This window comes from Sminthopsis crassicaudata, chromosome 2 (genome assembly GCF_048593235.1).
Source record: "Sminthopsis crassicaudata isolate SCR6 chromosome 2, ASM4859323v1, whole genome shotgun sequence".
Lineage (NCBI taxonomy): Eukaryota > Metazoa > Chordata > Mammalia > Dasyuromorphia > Dasyuridae > Sminthopsis > Sminthopsis crassicaudata.
The window spans coordinates 601,030,130-601,036,129 of NC_133618.1; positions in this window are offsets into that span (position 1 = coordinate 601,030,130).

The window sequence follows — 6,000 nt, forward strand, 5'->3', positions numbered from 1 at the left end:
TAGAAAACAGAAATCAAACAAAGGATACAGATGAGAATATAAGCTAGAAAGTATGTGGAGTGAATGAATTATCCTATAGGAAGAGAGATAGCTTAAATGAGAGGAAAAGGCTCTCAGATCTTACTTGAAGGAAAATTCCTCAATTTCTATTGTAGTAAGCTAAACATAGTGATATGATTGAAGTTCTGGCCCTCTACTTTCCAGTTCCTTCCTAGAATCTTTCTCTCCATTAAGAATCTGGAGAGAATGTAGGACCATGTCTTTTCTCCCTCAAGGTGGGAAACCAGATTTCTCTCCTCTCAAGCTCTTGCCCACTTTCCCCCTTTTCCTGGCATTAAGCATTGTATAATCATTATTTACTAGTGAGCAGAGTCTTTTGCAAATAGGTTTTGAGATATGAGTTACATAGATTAAAGGCATCCAATTGATCAATCAATCAGCACATATTGATTAAGTGCCTTCTTTGTGCTAGGTACCAAATATACAAAAACAAAATGAGAGTTTCTACCCTCAAGAAGCTTACTTTTGTCCTGAGACAACATGTAAACATATAAGCAATTATGAAATAAAATAAATATAAAATACAAACAAATCAAATATAAGGTGACTTTTATGGAGGAGAGACCAGCAACTGAAGTTCTCACCAAGGGGCTGTACAGGTAATACAATATCTCTTATTCTGATCCACATTTACTCCATTTTGCTGAGATTTCTTTGTATCTATAGGTATCCTAGAGGGGAGTCTGCTCCCTGAGTCATCTGACTCAGATGTAAAAGTATAGAATGTACAATTTATGCAGAAGGCAAATCTGAAGTATATGTTTCTCACTCTTAAGAAGCTTGCAAGATGTACATTTAATTGGAAGAAGAAATAATACTTACTTACAATAAGGAAATCAGGAAAAACTTTGAGTAGGAAAGGAGTAGCTAAGCTAAACCTTGAAGGAAGGTAGATCTATTTGGAGATAGAGATCAGGAAGGAGAACATTCCAGACATGGAAGACAGCATGGAGACAAATGGAGATCAAGTATTGCATTCAAGGAACAAGAAATAGGTTGGTTTGACTAGACTAAAAAAATGGTGAATAAAGCAAAATAATCTTGGAAAGATAGGCTGGAGTCATATAGTGAAGGACTTTAAAGGCCAAACTGAGAAGTTAGTATTTTATTCTTGTGCAAATAGGGAGTAGTCAGTCAGTCAGTCAGTCAATAAGTATTTATTAAGTTCCTCCTAAAAAGAAGAGACATTACCTTGCTGGCAAAAATATGTATAGTTAAAGATATATATATATATATGTGTGTGTGTGTATATATATGTATGTATATATATGTATGCATATATATATATACATACACACATATATACATATATATGTATATATATTTTTTTTTTCAGTAGCAATACATGGTTGTGAGAGTTGAACTATGAGGAAAACTGAGTGCCATATTGACTCTAAAATTGTGATGCTAAAATTGAGAGTCTCTTGGACAACAAGGAGATCAACTCAGTCAATACTTAAAGAAATTAATTCAGGCTATTCACTAGAAGGTCAAATTCTGAACCTGAAGCCTAAATTCTTTGGCTACATAATGAAAAGAGGGTACTCTTGGGAAAGGCCTTGATGTTAGGAAAGATTAAAGGCAAAAGGAAAAGGGGATGGCTGAGAATGAGATGGATAGGTAGTATCTGTAGCTTGTCCAAGGTAGTTTGGACAGACTTCAAGAGATAGTGATGAATAGAAAGGACTAACATGATATGGTCCAAGGGTTGCTGAATGACTAAACAACAACAATGTGCCAGACATTTTGCTAAGCCCTGGGGATACCAAAAGAGGCAGAGTCAGTTCCTACCCTCAAGGACTCAAAATCTAAGAGGGAAACAAGCAAACAACTATGTTCAAGCCAGCTAAAAACAGGATAAATAGGAAATAGTTAAAAGAAGGCCTTTGAATTAAAAGGGGATGAGAAAGGCATCCTTTAGAAAATAGGTTTTAAAGGAAAGTCAGGGTAGCCAAGAAGCATATGAGGAAGGAGAGAATTCAAGGCATGGGGCACAATCAGAAAGAATGGCTGAGAAATGGAATATCTTATTCAGGGAATAGCAGGAAGGTTAGTGTAAGTGGATCAGAGTGTGGTGGGACATAAAGTATGAGAAGACTAGAAATGTGGAGGGGGGCTTGGTTATAATGGGCTTTGAACATGAAATGCAGGATTTCATAATTGATCCTAGAGGTAATAGGGAGCCACTATCATTTGTAATGGCACATGCTCTGTTCTTAGTTGACCTGGTTGACCTTAAAATATCATCTACTATAACTCTTAATTCCCTCAGTTGAAGTCAAAGGGAATTTAAGAGGCTGAGCATTGAGTTAATTAATCAGATCAAATATGTACAGAAGAAATCTATACATTGTTGGTATAACAGCCGAAAGAAATAATCCTCCTTTCCTCCTGTCTCTGAAAGATAACTTGGTAAAAATAAGTTGTTTGTTTGGTATTTTTCTCATTAGAATGTAAGATCTTTAAGAGCAAGGATTTGATTTTTTTTTGGCCCTTTTTTGGTATCCTCAGCATCAAGAATAATGATTAGCAGATACTAAGTATTTAATGATGACTGATTATTGACTGCTTCACAAAAATCTTGCAAGGTAAAAAGTACAAGTATTATTATCTCCACTTTAGAGGTAAGGAAACTGAAGATCAGAGATGTTAAATGTATTACCTAAGCTCACAGAAAGCAAGTGGAAACAATAAAATAGTCTGAGCAGGTGAATGATTTACTCAATGTATACATTAATATTATTTTCATAGTACATTTAAAAACATGCAAAATAGTTTTTTTCCTGACTATCCATAGAGGAAATATCAAGTGAATGATTAAAACCTATTGTTCAGGCTAAGATATGCAGTTAGAGGGGTTGCCTATAGAGAAAGAACATCTATGAGTATATATATATTTTAGTTGGGCACTCAAGTGGACAGTGAACTTGCCCAGGATTGAATAAGAAAAGCAGAACAAGCTGGAATACAAAGACTTTTTTAAAAGTAAAACTAAACATCTCTAAAACATATATCTGTTTTTTAAAATACCTTCCAGTGACAGTATATGACTGTGTGCTAGGGCATTCTATAGCTTTGAAGAACTGAAGTAGGTAATCATTCATAGGACAATGGAGAAGCTTAGAATCAGCATGAATAGGCCATATAACACATTGTATAAAAAGCTTTTTATGAGAGAAGCATACCTCTCAAAGATGTGAATAATTGAAAGAGAAGAAGGGCTGGCCATGGTATCAGGAATGAGGGATATCTAATATAAAGTTCACATGCTCAAATGGCATTCTTGGCAATTCAAAGAGAAATGAGGAGAGACCCTAGTCCATTGATGTCCCTGAGAGTAGCACAGAATAGGTATGTATAGATGGATTGAAATTTAAATTGTTGGAGGGTATTCCTATAATGATGAGATCATAGAGCCATTGCTTTTTTGGAGAGAAAAGGAGAAAAAAAAACTAAGACTTAAGACAGAGTGATGAAGTAGGAGGTTTTTCCAATATTTCAGGAAAGAATTAATGAGGTCCTGAACCAAACTGGTGCTAGTATGAGTGAAGAGAAAGAGATAGATATGAGATGTTGTCAAGGTCAAATTGAAGAATTTAGCAGCCTACAGGATATGAGGGATGAGAAAAAGGAAAGAATCTAAAGTGTATCTAAAGTTACAAGTCTGAGTGGTCAAAAAGGAGGATGATGCTATCAGAAGGAGGAAAACTAGAAAAGGAAGTTTTTTTAGAAGGGACTATGATGAGTTCCATAGTGAATACAAGTTTGAAGTGTCAGGTAAAGATATACTATAAGCACCTGGAAAGAGAGAAGAGCTCAGGGGAGAGATGGGAACTTATTTTTACATTGGGGGTTTCTCTGTATAGAAATAATAATCTAAACCATGAGAATGGGTGAGATTGATAAATGAGAGAAAAGAAGACCAAAAATGAACTTTGAGTAATATATTTGGGAATGGGCAGAGGTAAATGAAGCAATAGAGGAGTCTAAGAAGAGGTCATATAGGCCAGAAGACCAGAAGAAGGCAATGTCATATAATATAAGGGAGAAGAAAGCATGTAAGGATGGTTCCTAAGGGTTCAGAGAGGTCATAGAAGGTGAAGATTAGGAAAAAATCTGAAAGTTATAGTGAGTTATTTGTATACTATTAAAATGTGCACTTGATGGCCTATAAGGTTCATTCTCACTTTACATTTTTGATCCTATTATATTGATTCATGGGCACACTGCAGTTAACTCTTATGGAAGTTATTGCGTCAGTCCTGTAATTGTGACTTTCAGATTTTTAGAGGAGTTGCAGTAACCTCTTGGCCTTTGCTTTGTACAGGGTCTGCTTTGGCAATAGGTGTACCTACTGGACAGATGCTTTTCCTTCAACAAGAGGAAGCTATTGGATTGGGTGTTTTAGAGGAAAATTTTTTTTCCTAATTTTTCTGGCATGCTATGATATTTTTTTCAAACAGCAATAGACATTTGAGCACCTAGAGCTTAGCCACACTGGAATTTAAAGGGTATTTTCATGAGCTTACCTTAAGGCATCTTACAATAAAAATTCCCAGAGGTCAATGGAGTTTACACAAAGTTTAATGAAAAATAACACTTTTTATTCTATTCTCAAAGCTACCAAGACTCAGTTCTGATTTTTTTTTTTGGTTTGTTTCAGTCAATGCCAAAATAGGCTGTTTCTTTGCCTAAGGGGTTTCATGTCTACTTAGCTACTGCCCTTATGCCCATTCCTTCCCATATTTCAAATAATAATATTTTGTTCCCATCTCTTAAATTTCCAACATTTTTATTCAGGTAAAATAAGATCAAAATGAATATTAAATGAGAGGAAGTGAGCTGTTTCAGAGGTATTATTAGGCTTAGAGAAGAAAGACTTGTGTTCAAGTCCTTGTTCTTATACTTAGAGGCTGTGTGACCAAAAGCAAGCCATTTTGCCTCTTAATTTCCTTACCTAGAGAACAGGAAATAACACTCACAAAACCTGTTTCATAAGATTGTGAGAAGATATGTTCACATTTTTCTCTTCCTTCTGTCAATTTTTAGTCTGTGACCTTAGACAAAATACTTAACCTCTCTGGGTCACAATTTTCTTATCTTTAAATTGAATGACTGAGTGGCCTTTAAATTTCCTTTCAATTCTTTTTACCACTTTACAGACCTGTTTTGAGCAAAGTATTACATATGCCCAAAAGAAATGTGAATTATTACAACAATATTCTACTAAACCTCATGGCCCTATGTGCCACTCAAATCTTAACATGTTTTTATTCTAGGATATCTGACTGATACAAATGGTAGAAGGTAGAACTTGAACTTCCATCCAACTGTAAACTTTCTTCCCATTTAAGCAGGGAATTTACTAAGTATTAATACTAAATACTAAATTTACTAAATACTAAATTCCATATTTAGAGCTGCATTTGATTTTGGTTTGCATGTCTATGTTCAATCACAAAGAAAACAGAATCAGTCTTAAATGCCAAGATAGTCCATGGCTCACAAATGTAAGTGAACTGAGCAGTGATCTCATCCAAGTGGGCTTTGCATTTATAGACTAGAAGATTCAAAGTGTAAAAGATTATAAGAATCCTGACTCCCATGGTAGATATTAGTACTAGCTCAGTTTGGAGAGGTGCTATAGTCCTGAATCAAATGATGTGATCAAATGAGACTCTGACCAAAGGCTTCAATCAGTTGTTGTTGTTGTTTTTTAATTTATGGAATAAAAATTATGGAAATTTTTTTAAATTATGAAACAACACAAGCATTTATGAAGCATAGTATGATAAAAAGATGAATGCATAAAGGAAATATGAAGAAAGATTCCATCTGCATCTAGTCAATTATTACCAGAGGATTTGAAAATCTCATCACTGCTCTTAGGGACTCTAGGTCAGCAAATTGTCCTACTGAGATTTCTTTTTACTGAATTAA